The sequence below is a fragment of the Polypterus senegalus genome, chromosome 11 (genome assembly GCF_016835505.1).
Source record: "Polypterus senegalus isolate Bchr_013 chromosome 11, ASM1683550v1, whole genome shotgun sequence".
In the NCBI taxonomy this organism is placed as follows: domain Eukaryota; kingdom Metazoa; phylum Chordata; class Cladistia; order Polypteriformes; family Polypteridae; genus Polypterus; species Polypterus senegalus.
This window is the reverse complement of record NC_053164.1, coordinates 149,419,757-149,435,085: the sequence shown is the minus strand read 5'-3', so window position 1 is coordinate 149,435,085 and position 15,329 is coordinate 149,419,757. Positions and strand designations below refer to the sequence as shown.

General features: G+C 38.6%; 1 protein-coding gene across 5 annotated transcripts in view; it reads right to left on the bottom strand.

Moving 5' to 3' along the window:
- Window positions 1–14,205, bottom strand: part of mov10l1 (Mov10 like RISC complex RNA helicase 1) — a 73,494-nt gene extending 59,289 nt beyond the window's left edge. Inside the window, exons 1-2 of one of the 5 annotated variants that reach the window (XM_039769844.1) lie at window positions 12,533–12,620; window positions 1,029–1,120 (exon numbers count right to left, since the gene is read on the bottom strand). The gene's annotated coding sequence lies outside the window, so the exon portion shown is untranslated. Of the gene's footprint in view, window positions 1–1,028; window positions 1,121–12,329; window positions 12,511–12,532; window positions 12,621–14,184 lie in introns of those variants that run through there. The other 4 variants (XM_039769842.1, XM_039769847.1, XM_039769846.1 and 1 more) reach the window with 4 other exon arrangements.
- Window positions 14,206–15,329: the final 1,124 nt, after the last annotated feature.

Sequence of the window (15,329 nt, the reverse complement as noted above, 5' to 3'; positions counted from 1 at the left end):
GTGGTATTATACTTCTGTTTCATTGCATTTTGTCATTATATTAGGACAGTCAGCTCTGCAAGTCTTCTGGAAGGCTGGCAAGTTTATACAGAAGTACTAGAGACTTATTTTGGTTTTAGTGTCACTCAAAGAAAACTTATTTGCACGTATGTGAGATGACATTGATTCAATCTTCCTACAGAAGCAGGACATTGGTGGAGGGAATGAAGAAGAAAAAAAAAAAAGCTTAATTTTTAACTTCACTACTTTTCTTTAGTATTGTTTCAGGATTGCCATAAACCCAACTTCTTCCAACTCCTCTGCACCTATGTCAGTATGACATAGGAAATAAATACCAGTACCACATACTGACGAGGTAAGGAGGTTGTGAAACGTGCAATTTGAAACTTTGTATAAAATTTTTTTAAAAGGTAGTATATAAATTAGTTACTGGATGTGTATGAAAAAAAAAAATTACATGAGAATACCACCCTCATCAAAGCATTGCCTGATGAGATCACCTCATTACTGGCCTGGGATGCTACCATAATTTTAAACTTGTTAAGCAGGCCATGTTAATGGCAAAAATTAACTCTTGCAACTTTCCCAGGCATAACATACAACAGACTTGCACAGGACAGAAGGACAGTCTAGGTTCCCAGAAAATTAACTTTATTGTTGTGAAGACAATAGCGTCAATGGCGAACTTTTTTACAATGCGCTTAAAGGGGTCTCTATGGAATTAGCTTTGGACAAGGTTTACCAAGTTCTGCACCTTTCCCCTGCAAGTTCGGATTGACTTGCCACAGCCAGAACTTGCACACCCTGGCCAAGGAGCTCATAGCCATACAAAGAAGGATATGTCACTTCAGGAAACCTTAGTCATCAAGTCTGTCAGAAGGAAGGTTTTGGATGACCCACTGGGCCTCCCCAGTGAAAAAAGGGACCAGAATAGCCACCCAGTCTCTCCTGTCCCAGCACATCAACATGACCATGCATTCAAAACAGAACAGGAAACACTCCAGGTCATCTGAAGAAGACATACTCACAAGCTCACTTCTAAGACAGATATCGGCTGGAGCACGTGAAGGGGGCCTCATCTGGCTCCTGTAGTTATGTTTTGTACCTGTTGGGAATCCATCTGACCAGTTTCCAAATAAAAATAAAATAAAAAGCAGCTTTAGCATTGTGAAAACAGGAACATTCTTAAAGCATGTATTCAAATAAGAGCCGTCACTCAAGACACACGCAGCATGTGAGCAGAGATTAGGTCATCCTGCATTCACTCCCTTCTCAGATCTAAAGAACAGATAGCATTCCTGCACATACAAGGAGACAAAAAAGTGAGCACATGGCCAGGTTTAAATGTTTCCTGCATCAACCTGTGGGTGACAGACACATTACACAGGGATCCGGCAAACTTGCAGTTGCACTGGTAGCAGACTAGTCCTTGCCTGCATCAAGAGTCTGTCTGTGCACTGCACAGTTGGGGGGTTATCGAGGTTTCAAAAGTCTCATACATACAAATACATATATACTGCTCAAAAGAATTAAAGGAACACTTTTTAATCAGAGTATAGCATAAAGTCAATGAAACTTATTGGATATTAATCTGGTCAGTTAAGTAGCAGAGGGGGTTGTTAATCAGTTTCAGCTGCTGTGGTGTTAATGAAATTAACAACAGATGCACTAGAGGGGCAACAATGAGATGACCCCAAAACAGGAATGGTTTAACAGGTGGAGGCCACTGACATTTTCCCCTCCTCATCTTTTCTGACTGTTTCTTCACTAGTTTTGCATTTGGCTACAGTCAGTGTCACTACTGGTAGCATGAGGCGATACCTGGACCCTACAGAGGTTGCACAGGTAGTCCAACTTCTCCAGGATGGCACATCAATACGTGTCATTGCCAGAAGGTTTGCTGTGTCTCCCTGCACAGTCTCAAGGGTATGGAGGAGATTCTAGGAGACAAGCAGTTACTCTAGGAGAGCTGGAGAGGGCCATAGAAGGTCCATAACCCATCAGCAGGACCAGTATCTGCTCCTTTGGGCAAGGAGGAACAGGATGAGCACTGCCAGAGCCCTACAAAATGACCTCCAGCAGGCCACTGGTGTGAATGTCTCTGACCAAACAACCAGAAAAACTTCATGAGGGTGACCCAAGGACCCCATGTCCTCTAATGGGCCCTGAGCTCACTGCCCAGCAGCATGCAGCTCGATTGGCATTTGCCATAGAATACCAGAATTGGCAGATGCACCACTGGTACCCTGTGCTTTTTACAGATGAGAGCAGGTTCACCCTGAGCACGTGACAGAAGTGAAAGGGTCTGGAGAAGCCATGGAGAACATTATGCTGCCTGTAACATCATTCAGCATGAGCAGTTTGGTGGTGGGTTAATGATTGTCTGGGGAGGCATATCCATGGAGGGTCACACAGACCGCTACAGGCTTGACAAAGGCACCTTGGCTGCCATTAGGTATCAGGATGAAATCCTTGGACCCATTGTCAGACCCTATGCTGGTACAGTGGCTCCTGGTGCACGACAATTCCTGGCCTCATGTGGCGAGAGTATGCAGGCAGTTCCTGGAGGATGAAGGAATTGATACCATTGACTGGCCACCACACTTTCCTGACCTAAATCCAATAGAACACCTCTGGGACATTATGTTTTGGTCCAACCAATGCCACCAGGTTGCACCTCAGACTGTCCAGGAGCTCAGTGATGCCCTGGTCCAGATCTGGGAGGAGATCCCCCACAAACACCATCTGTCATCTCATTAGAAGCATGCACCGATGTTGTCAGGCATGTATACAAGAACACAGGGGCCATACAAAGTGCTGCGTACAATTTTGAGTTGCTGCAATTAAATTTTGGCAAAATGGACCAGCCTGCCACATTATTTTTTCACTCCGATTTTTGGGGCGTCTTTGAATTCAGGGCTCTGTAGGTTGATCATTTTCATTTCCATCAAACGATGTGGCATCCTTTCGTTCCTAACACATTACCCAGTCTATATCAGTATAGATATCCAGGAGGATTTCTTTTTCCCATTGAGATCTGATGTGTTTTGAAAGTGTTCCTTTAATTTTTTGAGCAGTTTATTTATTTATTTATATTATATATATATATATATATTATAAATAAATATATATATAATATAAATAAACTGCTCAAAAAATTAAAGGAACACTTTTTAATCAGAGTATAGCATCAAGTCAATGAAACTTCTGGGATATTGATTTGGTCAGTTAAGTAGCAGAGGGGGTTGTTAATCAGTTTCAGCTGCTTTGCTGTTAATGAAATTAACAACGGGTGCACTAGAGGGGCAACAATGAGATGACCCCCAAAACAGGAATGGTTTAACAGGTGGAAGCCACTGACATTTTTCCCCTCATCTTTTCTGACTGTTTTTTTCACTAGTTTTGCATTTCGCTATGGTCAGTGTAACTACTGGTAGCATGAGGCGAAACCTGGACCCTACAGAGGTTGCACAGGAAATCCAACTTCTCCAGGACGGCACATCAATGTGTGTCATTGCCAGGTGGTTTGCAGTGTCTCCCAGCACTGTCTCAAGGGCATGGAGGAGATTCCAGGAGACAGGCAGTTAGTCTAGGAGAGCTGGACAGGACCATAGAAGGTCCTTAACCCATCAGCAGGACTGGTATCTGCTCCTTTGGACAAGGACAAACAGGATGAGCATTTCCAGAGCTCTACAAAATGACCTCCAGCAGGCCACTGGTGTGAATGTCTCTGACCAAACAATCAGAAACAGACTTCTTGAGGGTGGTCTGAGGGCCCAACGTCCTCTAGTGGGCCCTGTGCTCACAACCCAGCGCAGTGGAGCTCGATCGGCATTTACTATAGAATACCAGAATTGTCAGGTCCATCAATGGCACCCTGTGTTTTTCACAGATGAGAGCAGGTTCACCCTGAGCACATGTGACAGACGTTGAAGGGTCTGCAGAAGCCATGGAGAATGTTATGCTGTCTGGAACATCATTTGGCATGACCAGTTTGGTGGTGGGTCAGTGATGGTCTGGGGAGGCATATCCATGGAGGGACGCACAGACTTCTACAAGCTAGACAAAGACACCTTGACTGCCATTAGGTATCAGGATGAAATCCTTGGACCCATTGTCAGACCCTACGCTGGTGCAGTAGGTCCTGGTTTCCTCCTAATGCACGACAATGCCCGGCCTCATGTGGCAAGAGTATGCAGGCAGTACCTGGAGGATGAAGGAATTGAAACAATTGAATGGCCTTCACGATCCCTTGACTTAAACCCAATAGAACATCTGTGGGACATTATGTTTCGGTCCATTAGGCGCCGCCAGGTTGCTCCTCAGGCTGTACAACAGCTCAGGGATGCCCTCATACAGATCTGGGAGGAAATGCCACAAGACACCATCCGTTGTCTCATTAGGAGCATGCCCGACGTTGTCAAGCATGCATACAAGCTCGTGGGGGCCACACAAGATACTGAAAAGCATTTTGAGTAGCAGAAATTAAGTTTTTGAAAAAATGGACCAGCCTGCCACATCTTCATTTCACTCTGATTTTAGGGTGTCTACACAATTGAGCCCTCTGTAGGCAGAAAACTTTTATTTCCATTAAAAGACTTGACATCCTTTTGTTCCTAAGACATTGCCCTGTCGTTATTTGTATAGATATCCAACTTCATATTGAGATCTGATGTATCTAATGTGTTTCTTTAAAGTGTTCCTTTAATTTTTGTGAGCAGTGTGTATATACACACACACACTAAAAATGTTAGGTTTGAATACACAACTTGATTTCTCAAAATTGAAAGTACACCTTATGAGAAGGAAATTATCCCATGTAAAGGACTCGACACGATCAACTGCCAGACAGTGTTCAGAAGCCATTAAGAAGGCTAACAGAATGTTAGGTTATATAGCATGAAGTAAGGAGTAAAAATCCAAGGCAGTTATGCTCAAGCTTTATAATGCACTGGTGAGGCCTCAACTAGAGTACTGTGTGCAGTTTTGGTCTTTATGTTACAAAAAAAAAGTCAGATAACAGAAACAAGGCTGATTCCAGGGCTACATGAGATGAATGATGAGGAAACATTAAAACAGCTGAGCCTTTTCAGTTTAAGCAAAAGAAGATTTAAGAGGAGACGAGATAGATTGAGAGATACTTTATTGATGGCACAGGAAATTTACGTAAAAGTAGTCAGGAATAAAACCAAATTATAAAGAAACATAAGTACACACACCATACAAATAATTATACAAATAATGCAATCATATTATCAAGGGAATTAGTAAGGTGGATCAAAACCACTGTTTCAGAATTAATTCATTTGTAACACTAGGACAAATTTAGAAACTTAAGGGCATATTTCACACAAACATTTGGAAGTTTTTCTTTACACAGAGAACCACAGACACATTGAATAAGCTACCATGAGTGGTGTGGTAAACTAGGCTTGATGTTATTTAAGAAGAAGTGGATAGGAAAAGGAAGCTTTGTTGGGTTGAATGGCCTATTCTCATCTAAAATGTTCTAATGGCAAATGTTAACCATCAGACATTGCTGATGGACTAGACAAATATAGGATGTTTCTCAATTTGTAAGACCTTATTTTAAAACTATTGGTATCAACTGGGGGAGGGAATGGTAAAATGCATCTGAAAGTATGTAACTGCAGCTCTGAAAATGATCACCGCATCATCTTCTTACAGGAACTGACTCATGCAACATCACTGCAAAGTCACAGGGGAAAAATGGTTTTAAGACGCAAGTCTGTGCACACTTTGACATGCACATTCCTCTCAGAGGAGGTTAGATATTTTGGTCTCTAGTTGCACAGTAGTTGCATATACAGACTTCCTGTAAACACTGTATTAATAACATTTTAGAGAACCAATCATGCCATCAATTCACTTCCTGGACTAATCAAAGGGTAAGATATACAATCATAAGTAAAAGATATAACTGTGAAAAACAATGTGTTAGCATGGGACACCGAGCCAAAGAAACAAAATCTGTGTGAAACAATTAGGTGGCATGTATCTGCAGATTCCTTCCACTGAGGCACACTTTGTTCCTGTGTTTGCTGAAATTTTTACCATTACTGGTTCCAGTGCAAATTCCACATCTATCAGAAAGAAATGTGTGAACTCCCCGGTAGGAAACTGTTTGGCAATGCAAGCCATGTAATGTGTAACTGTTTCATCATGGACAGGCTTTGTTTTGAACAGCGAGACATGTAAATAATTTTGTAATTTTCTAATAGCACACATATAATTTCACTGAATTTTGTATGGAAAAAATATTGAGTGATTTTGTAAAACATGCTGAAGGCATCACTTTGCATTTTCTTTCCCTAAAACCATTGGATCAGTCAACGTTTTATATCTTGACCCCAATAGACAAATGAAAATTTGGAAGATGCTTAACCAAATTTTCAGCCTTCCATATCATTCTTTTTTTAGGTAAACTATCAGATTTAAATGGCTTTGCTAGTCACTTTGAGAAGTTCTGCGGAGGCGAAAGGAAAAACAAAAAAAACAAATTAATGATCTGATTTATTGATTTTCGGATTTAAAATTTAAAAAAAGATTTGATCAATGATCAGTAAAAATGCTGATCACAGAAACAGACGTTTTCAGCCCCTGATTTTTCTAAGCTTTATGTTAATTTAGTTGTAGTGCTTCTCTATGTAAAGGTATTATGGAAGTTGGCCCAACTGGAGTCTTTTGGCAGAAAACTTCCAGTAGTATGTAGTGTAAACAAAGAGCTGAGATTGGAAGCTTTTTTTTTTTAAATCAGTGAACTGTTATATTAAGGAAAGTGGAGCAAAAAACTGGGTGGGGGTAAGTAATCTGAGAAGTCATCCTGTGCAACTAGACAAACAGTAAGTAAAGTTACTTTAAGGAATTCGGACCTTTATGTTGAAAAGGACACCAATTAAGTTTGGACAGCATTCTTGTTTAAAATGCAGCAGCTTACACTTTTAATTGGAAAAAGATGAAGAATCTGAAATTGCTACTTAATAGACTTTTTTCAAGATTTGTACTATATTTGTTGCTGTGTGTTATGGGGCATACGTTTTGGTAAGAAACAAGTACAACATAATTAAAACGAAAGTCCATATTACAACTCAAGAGCTACAAATGTCTAGCTGATACACTGAAGGAAAAAAAAAAAAAAAATGTACAATGGTGGCCAAAAGTTTTGGCAGTGACACAAATGTATTTTTGCAAACTTTGCTGCTTCAGCCTTTTCAGATTTTTTTTTTTTACATGTTTCTATGGTATACTGAATAACAATTATAAACATTTCGTAAGATTCAAAGGCTTTCACTGGCAAATACATTGAAAGTATGTAGAGTCAATATTTACAGTGAGTGTTGACCCTTCATAACTTCTGCAATTTGTTCTGGCATGCTGGGTATTGGCTTCTATGCCAAATCCTGACCGATAGTGATCCATTCTTACTTTTTTAGTGCTTGGAGTGGATCACAATTTGTGGGCTTCCGCTTGTTCAACTATTTTTTTGAGAACTGACCACAGGTTCTAAAAGTGATAGAAAGACCTGGGGAGTTTTCCGGCCACGGGTCCAAACTTTTAAAGTTTGGATCTCCGAACCATGTCGTTATCACTTTTGCTTTGGGACATGGTGCTGTAAAATTAACAGATCATCACCAAATTGTGCATGGATTGTTGGGAGAAGTTGCTCTTGATATCAGTCTTCTGCTGTCCAATCCTTGTACTGTCCTTGATGTTTTTCCTTTCAAAAGAGTGGTTTCTTTGCTGCCCTCCTTGACAAGGCCATTGTCCAAAAGACTTTGCCTCATTGTGCATGCAGATACAGTACACCCACCTGCTGCCAATAGAGAGCAAGCCCTGCATTGGAAGAGACGGTCATGATGCTTGCTGGACTCTTAACTGATCATTTTGTGCCAGGGCCAAAATTAGCGAAAATTGTTTTTGTGATTAATTTTATGCTAATAAAGCTCTTTGCAATGAATTAATATGCATCTGATCACTCTGCACAATATAAAAGCCAATGTGAAAAAACTGAAGCCACAAATTTTACAATACACATTTCTGTCACTGCGAAAAGCTTTTGGTACTACTGTATAGATTTCAGCAGTGCTTAATTGCCAATATCAATTAAATTGATTGCGAGAATATACTTTTTTTTTTTTTTAATTAGAGAAAGGCTTAAATTAAGCCTTGTTTGAGAGAAGTACATTAGACAAAAATTAATATGACAGCTTGTAATTATGAGAAGCATTTTCTTTTAGGCCATATGTATTATGGATATATATTTTTGTACACATTTTTATTAAAATATGTATTGTAAGAATATTTAATTTTAGTATTTTTATGGTCACTAAATGCGCCAACAGAATTTCATTTTGTTAAAAACAATTAACAGTTAACACCTGCAGTCTATAGTTCAATTATAAAAACGCACTGATATAATAAGATATACAGCTTTTGTCTGGTTATGCATGAGCTTAGCGTACGGCTTTTTTAAATGGATATGAGGAAAAATATTAATTGGTATCAGAATCTGTCAATCAAGCAACATGAAATCAGTGACCCGTATCAGCCTGATCAGAGCATCCTTACAATAAAAATTAAAAAAACTTTCCCTTAACACAGACATCAATAACTTGAACAAAATTTCATTTAATATAAAAAAAAAAAAAGAAGAAGAATTTGCCTATGTCCCATGACGCACCATTTCAAAACTACTATCTTAACCAGCAGTCAAATGGAGGTTTCCTGGTGTCTGACAAAGATTTTCATGTTCAACATCTATCTTGAAGTGACCTTAGGCTGTGTCCATACTATCCTGATTTGCACTTAAAAGGTTTATAATGTGAACAATTAAGCCAGTTAAGGCATTGTCCAGTGTAACATGAACAAAATAATTCCATACTTTGCTTGTTGTTTTACCACAGTTTATTTTCAACTGAGAGCCAAGTGCTTTTTTCTGTGTCCCTGGACACTAGGATTTTCCATCTTTCACACTGTCAAAAATAAAAATGTGTCATATCTAGAAACTTATCAGATTTCTTGGAAAAGCCCAAAAACAAATCTCTAGATAAGTTAAAATTGGTAACTTCTGTGTCATAAATCTACTTTGCTACAGTTTTCATTTCTATATGCAGTATACTCTAGCAATTACCCTACTTTGTGCTTGTCAATAAAAGTTATCATTCAGTTTCCCAAAATGACTGTAGTCAAGTTATCCTGACATAAGAATAATAAAATCTTTATCCAATGGAAAAGTAAGGGACACTGGGAATTTGATAATCTGATAATTACAACAAACAATGTACTTTAATACTGTAGTCTACATGAAACTTGCTTCTTCATAAAATTATGAAATATTACTATTTTCCCCCGCTAATTAAAAACCAAATGTTTATGCCAACATAACCAGAGTGCTTAATAAATAGTACCATTATAAGCACTGAAAACAAAAAGGTACTAACTTATCCCTTTACAGCAAGATCTCACCTGAAAAATGCCTTCTGTGAAAGGCAAAATATCGAAGTTTGATCTGCATGACAACTAAATGTTAAGTAATGGATTATACTATTGGAGATCTCACAACACACCAAGAGGTTAAATTAGGCAAATAAAGGCTAACATTATCCTCGAGTAATGGAAATGACTGGAATTAAAAATAAGCAACCACTGATTTTTCCTTTAAGTAGAATAAAGCAGAAACACCACATGGAAGAAATAATGAAACGCTAATATGCTTGCCGGTACCAATCTCTTTATAGGAATATTTTATGGAGGGGTTGCATATTGAATCTCATTATACTGTGAACAATGACAATAACTTAAATATCTTAAGTCTTCTTTTCATCACATTAATTTATGCACTGAAAACTCTTAAATGGACCAAGGTGGTAGTCCATATTAAATTCTCCTGTTAGTTCTGTTAATCACACTGCTCTGCATATTAAGACAAATGAATGACTATCATCTACTTAAAGCATTGCAACTTCATAAAATTATTCTTCACTCTCGTCTCTTGGTTATTTTAAAAAGTGCTGAATGACTGTTTCCCTGTTACTCCCTTTAAATATAATCTACATTAAAGCAACTTGAACTACTGTATATGTAAAATGGATCAATCACAATGAAAAAATAAATTTTAGTGCAGGCTGAAAAGAAAGTGAAATTGATCTCTGCTGTTTGCTGAAGATCCACCAATGTAGTTGCTCAGTTTGTGCCTGCCAATACTAAAAACATCCGAAATATTCCTGTAGTTTTACATATGATCACTGTTGATTATTGGAATACTTTGGATAATATCCCTTATTTGAAAACCAGCACCAGACCTTAACTACAATGGACAGTCGTCTTTGAGGAATTTATCTGCGTTAGGAAAAATAAAAAGTAAGAATGCTCTTTTACACTTGGTTGACTTCCATAACAGAAAACTAGCTATTCCGGAAACATGCATAAATTTAAATTTCATGTGTAATTGTTTATTAACCTGCACAACTCTGAATATATTTAGACTTCCAAAAATGTGGCTTTCACAGAGCTGCATCCAGATCCAACTTTTAAGAGTATAATTTGAAGTTCAGACAAATTATTTCCAAGTATCTAATTAAATAATCTCTATACACTTGTACCAGGGTGCTGCTTTTTACTTGTTTTAGCTAAATAATTTGAACATATATTTATTGCAACCTTGTCAATGCAAACTGTGCTACATAATAAACAGGGGGAGGGGAAAACGTAGGGCACATGGTGAGGACTCACAACCCTGGAGGGCACCAACTCCAATACTGGCCTGATCAATGTGTGAAGGGATTGAATACTCTTCCTCTAATCTGCATGCTAATACTGGGAGAACACGCCTCTGGAGGAATATTTTGGACAAAAAATAAATGTTTATTGTCACATTTCACCGTGCCTTTATGTGCATATATATTTATTCAACGAAAAAGAGCATATGTGTGCGTAAATAAGTTTCACCAAATGTTTTTTGCTGCTCTTTAATTTTGTCCGCAATATTCCTCAAATCGCAACATGCAATTGGACTTCAATGTAATGAGAAGTCAATCAAAATGACACCTTTTATTGGTTAACTAAAAATATTACAATATGCAAGCTTTCGATGCAACTCGGGCCCCTTCAGAGATGTAAGAAACTGTCACTTCACTCACCAATTGGGGAGGCGGGGGCTAGCGAGTGTTGTGTTTTAATTGGTGAATCGTCATCTGCATTTGACATTTACAGTAGACACTTCTGATGCAATCACCTAATGATAAATTTGAAGTATACATAATTAAAGTAGCAGCATTTTATTTGCATTCGTACCCAGACGTGGAGAGTCAAAACTTTGAGCATGCGCATGAGCCACAGGATTCCAAAAACAAGCACAGCACGTACATCCACTCTGCAGACGATTCACCAATTAAAACACAGAACGTCCTAGATTCCACCCTCTCAGGATTGACGAGAGAAACTGATAGCCTTTATGTTGCGTTCGGAGTAATATTACATTTCATAGTACTGTACTTTGATTTATTTGCGTATTTATTCATTCATTTAAATTTTGTCCGAAATTATTCCTCCACACGCCTGGGAATTAACTGCTTTAAACGGCTCAGTGGTAATTACAAGATATACTGAGTATTTTCATCTATGTCGTCATTCGTCCTTTTTAGTGACTAAAAAGAATGCTCCACGTTTTACCTGCCCCAGCACGGTTCAGTCTGGCACACTGAACAAAAACCGGCAAAGTCGTGTTTACCACGCAATTAAAAGGTTACAAAGTCGTTGGCTACCATTTTTTTCGCATGGTTAGAAATAACGAGTTATGTGTTAAACGTCATACGACTTTTGTCCGTTCAGCTAGTCAAAACCAAGGTTATCTTGACCAACTCCTACACCCGCACGCGAACTACTCTATCAAACAGGAATTCGAGGTAAACACAATTGTGGTGGGGCAATTATATTTAAAGCCAAGGTTCCCTTAGTTGCCGTCACTGTTGCCCGAGAACTAACGAAGCACACTAAAGATCAACTGTTCCACCATATAGCGATATGTGACGTTTTATGCCTAGCGTGTATTCGGTCACTTCCATAGAACTGAATTACTCACTTGAGTCGAGTTAAGTTGAATAGTCACAAATCTGCCTATTAATAACAGCAGTAATTTTAAAGTGTTCGTAGAGAACTCCTACATTGTGGCATCTTACTAATCAGACCCATTCCAACTCTCTTATTTCTCTCCCCAGCATTTTTAAACGTACTGGTTAGACGCCATAAGCTGGCGATTTTAGGTGGAAATTTAACCAAACAGTTCGGTTCAGGCACTGCGTCAAACTTACCTCTTACTTGACCCACTTTTCATATGGTCGACTGAAAACCATCTTTGTTCGGCGACTACGCTGCTACAACCACACGCAAAAGCCAAATAGTTTTGGGTCAGAGTGATATAGGCCGAAAGTTTTTTTTGTTTTTTACTACATCAGCATCATAGTGGTTTAACAAATAAAACCGAGCACGTTGTCAAACAAGTGGTAATACTTACAACAAGCAAATTCTTGTTTTTAACTGATCTGAGCTCAACCATGTGGTAAACTCCCGCCCTGCGTAACGTACGCGAGCGTTGATTGGACAGTGCGGTCAAGTTTCTGAAAAAAAAAAAAAACGAATACGCAATGGCATCAATTGTAAAGGATCGCACTGACGTGTGTTGTCGGAAGCGTACCATATCTGAAAGTTTATTTTAATTTTCTTGTTCAAATATATTTTTCAGTTAAACACATTACAAGAAACTTAGAGAAAACACCCGACGCTGACCAAACTTAAGAAAACAACTTGAAAGAGTGAGACGTTAACCACAAGTACAGGTAGGGGCATTCCATTTTCAAAAGTAGATCTAGAAAATGTTATTGTTTTCCAGAAAATAGTTATTTTGTGAAAATACAAAATCTATAAACAATTAATGACTTTAAAAGTGCACTGAATGAAAATAACACATTAAAATAATGAAACCCTAAGAAGGACATGCCTAATAAGCAATATTCGGTAACCGGAAAGGAAAAGATGAGCAAAAGGGAGAAAGAAGATAAAACTGACCTGGCCTCCACGGGGGGGTGGCGGCCTGACAGGGCACTAGCCAGAGAGCCCGGCGCGGGATGAGTAGATATTATGCACAAATAAAACGTATAAACAGAAAGCAAGTATTGATCCTACAGCAGGGGTATTCAACTAAAATCTACAGAGGTCCAAATAGAGAAAATTTCTTGAGGCAATGGTCCGGAAGATCATGTCTATTTAGTATCATATATATTTAAGTAGCCTAGTAGTTGTATCAGCATCTGCATGTAATCAATACCACACTTTCAAATCAAATGAGTTCAGTACAGTTCAAAAACTTGACAATATTTATTGTCATATAACTGAACATGTATGTATGACTGCAGATATGTATAATGTTCCGTCACAGTATATAATGTTCTTAATTTTACTAAATAAAAGTAGGGCTGCATTTCAAAATAAGACAAAATAAATAAAACTAAAATTGTGCATGTTTAAATAAAATGCTCAACTTAAGAAAAATAAAATAAATGGAGAAAAAGCTTGAATTTCCCCTTTTCTGTTTCACATCTTGACTCAACAGTCTCAACCAATTTTACAGATAATAAATCTCAACACATCTTAACAATTAAACAGTTTTAAATGCTCACTTTCTTCCCCTCTTATATTCATCGCGCCACTTTTTTGCTCAGTGAGAGAACTGAGCTCTATATCTTGTCCTGCCAGGATTTTAATATTGGGCTCTGAGACTAATTATTTTCTGTGATCTCAATCGGATTTGAGTGGGTATGTTTGTTCGAAAACTTTGTTTCGCTTAACATGTCGTTTAACACTGGCACGTTTAACAAGTGCCACGGTTTCTGAAAATATGAGACACACTGGTTTAGTGTTCCCAGTGGGAAGTATGAACAGAAATTAGTTTGTCCATTCCGGATTAAATGCCCTATTTTCGCTGTCCACTTTCCTTTTTTTGGAGAGCGCCATTTGTTCCTTATTTTTCAGACCCTTTCTCCGTCTCACCCGTCTTTTCTTTTTCGAGCGCAGTGATTCTGTATTTCTCACTTTCTTCGGCTTAATTTTCCCCTGTTTTTTCTACATGTACCGCTATTTTTCTTTTTCTTTCTACCGTCTCTCATCTACCTGCGCTGTAAAGTAAAGCAATGTTCACCAAAAAGAATCCACAGACTTGATTGGCTGAGTGGTATCATGTGAAATGGCTTAACGCGCATACCATTGGTCTGTGCATTTCCTCAGCCGCTAAAACATTACCGTGAAGACTACAAAAGATGCGTCGGATAAAATAGAAGCGCCCCGTCAGGTTTTAAATTATAACCTTCTACTTTGGCTGCAAGTCTGGCTCCGTATGAGACAGCTTCTGGGTCCGGACCTGGACCGCGGTCCGCCTGTTAGTGACCTCTGCCCTACAGCGTTGAGTATCAATTACAGCATAAAATATTTTCAAAACTAAAAACAATATATAAAAAAAAGTTTTAGATTCCTATTGGGTATCACGTTTTCCTTAACCCTAGGTGAAGGGCCCGCCAGAGATCCTGACCTAGGAGCCTGCGTTAGAATGTGTGGACCATGAAAACTGCGCACAGAAATACACTGGAAAGACACGGGAAATCACAAAGGTTTCTTTAATAGATATATGTAAAGTTTAGGACAGGAATAAAATACACTCTATTATGAGACACATCTCAGAAATATTTACTGCGCAGTACACATAAATTCACCACCTCCTCTATTTTGTGACTCTTAGTTTATTTTCAAATACCTGGCAAGTCAATTAGTTTACATTGCAAGTATGCTACGGTCTGTACAATACAGATTCACACTTTACATATACACCGTGTGTGGTGAGGATAGCAGGGTTTAAGTCCTGACAGCCCTCTGCATAGAGTTTGCATGTTCTCCCCATGTCCACATGGGTAGCCTCTGGGTGCTCCTCATTCTGCCAAAAGACATGCAGGTTAGGTAGACTGGTGATGGTAAACTGGACACTGATATGTGTGTATGTTCACACTTAGATGGCCTAGTGCCCTGTCCAAGAATTGTCCCTGCCTTGTGCCCAGTGTTTACAGGGATAGGCTTCAAGTGATTTTAAAAATGGGTGGATGTATAAAGTGTTTGCATTTCACCATGTATAATTTATGCATTTCAGTTATGAGTTTGTGCACTGCTAATAATGTCTAAACCAGTCCAAGTTTGCAAATTGTGATGAATATAGTAATGTGTTTGTCTTTCTGTCCATTATACTTGTTACTCCAAAAACAGGTATTCTA